Source organism: Dendropsophus ebraccatus, chromosome 5, assembly GCF_027789765.1.
Source record: "Dendropsophus ebraccatus isolate aDenEbr1 chromosome 5, aDenEbr1.pat, whole genome shotgun sequence".
In the NCBI taxonomy this organism is placed as follows: domain Eukaryota; kingdom Metazoa; phylum Chordata; class Amphibia; order Anura; family Hylidae; genus Dendropsophus; species Dendropsophus ebraccatus.
This window is the reverse complement of record NC_091458.1, coordinates 149321782-149323849: the sequence shown is the minus strand read 5'-3', so window position 1 is coordinate 149323849 and position 2068 is coordinate 149321782.

Below are 2068 nucleotides of genomic sequence, written 5' to 3'. Positions count from 1 at the left end.
CAGCCCCGGCCCCTGGCCCCGCCCACCGCTCCGGGCTCTCACCTTACACGGAGATACACTCGCGCCTCTTCGGAACTTTCCGTAAACTTTCGGCTCTTGTCGGCCTCGTGTGATGTCTAGCTTCTCAGGATGGAGAGGACAGGGAAGGAGTGTTACCACACACTGTAAGGAAGTGTTATTCCCAACCTGGGGTCTCCAGCTCAACACCCATAATCCCCTGACAGTGGACGGCTGCCAGTCATGGTGGGACTGGTGGTCAGTCATGGTGGGACTGGTGGCCAGTCATGGTGGGACTGGTGGTCAGTCATGGTGGGACTGGTGATCATTGATGATAGGGGTTATGGTCAGTCATGGTGGGAGTTGTAGTCTGTGATGGTGGGAGTTGTGGTCAGTCATGGTGGGAGTTGTGGTCAGTCATGGTGGGAGTTGTGGTCAGTCATGGTGGGAGTTGTAGTCTGTGATGGTGGGAGTTGTTGTCTGTGATGGTGGGAGTTGTGGTCTGTGATGGTGGGAGTTGTGGGCTGTAAAGGTGGGAGTTGTAGTCTGTGATGGTGGGAGTTGTGGTCTGTAAAGGTGGGAGTTGTAGTCTGTGATGGTGGGAGTTGTGGTCTGTGATGGTGGGAGTTGTGGTCAGTCATGGTGGGAGTTGTGGTCTGTGATGAAGGGAGTTGTGGTCTGTGATGAAGGGAGTTGTGGTCTGTGATGATAGGAGTTGTGGTCTGTGATGATAGGAGTTGTGGTCTGTGATGGGAGTTGTGGTCTGTGATGATGGGAGTTGTGGTCTGTGATGATGGGACTTGTGGTCTGTGATTATGGGAGTTGTGGTCTGTGATGATGGGAGTTGTGGTCAGCCATGATAGGAGTTGTGGTCAGCCATGGTGGGAGTTGTGGTCTGTGATGATGGGAGTTGTGGTCTGTGATGATGGGAGTTGTGGTCTGTGATGATGGGAGTTGTGGTCAGCCATGATAGGAGTTGTGGTCTGTGATGATGGGAGTTGTGGTCTGTGATGATGGGAGTTGTGGTCTGTGATGATGGGAGTTGTGGTCTGTGATGATGGGAGTTGTGGTCTGTGATGATAGGAGTTGTGGTCTGTGATGATGGGAGTTGTGGTCTGTGATGATGGGAGTTGTGGTCAGCTATGACAGGAGTCATGGTTTTTCACCAGCAGGAGAGCCCCGGGTTGCACATCTACTTCTCATCATTGCGATAGCGACAGCATATAGCAGAGCGCTGTACAAAGTCACCAGACAATGAATTCAGTTGTCATGAGACTGATCCATTATTGATGTGTAATCTATACTCTCCCCCCAGGGCTATGTAACTGTAATTTTATATTGATGATATATCCACAATACACGTTATCAATGTCCAATTGGTTGAAGTGCGACTCCCGACCACCCACCACCGGTCGGCTGAAAAAAGACAACGCTGCTGCTGCTCTCCGTTACTTACCAGGCGCTTGAGATGAACGAGTCTCCTCCGGACCAGAGAGTGCAGTATTTCATTAGCGGTGACTGAAGAAGGTGGATGGAGCCATAGGTTGTATAGGTGGTATTCATGTTTTCCAGGCACCCTTAGGCCCTATTCACACGTCCGTGTCAGTTTTTACTGTCAGGAAATCCTGATCAGGAGGCCTCAAATGGCATCAGGAAAGTATCAGGATTTCCTGACAGTAATCGGTTTTTACCTTCAGGAAACCATCAGGATAAACCTTCAGGATTTCCTGATCAGAAGAAAAAATAGGACATGATGGGAGATATAGTTCTGCAAACTGGATGGTCACAGCTTGCAGAAGTACAACTCCCATCATGCCCGGCTGACAGGTCATGATGGGAGTTGTACTTCTGCAGCCTGTGGCCATCCAGGTTGCAGAAGTACAACTCCCATTATGCTCTCCTGACAGGTCATGATGGGAGTTGTACTTCTGCTACCTGGATGGACATGGTGGCATTTTTGGTTCGGAGGGGGGGGTGATCTCACCTGTCCGGCACTGCTCCGGTCGGGGGGGGGGGGTTTGAGTTGTCGCTGGTCCACGGGGCCGGATTTCCCGATCGGCGCGGGGGGGGG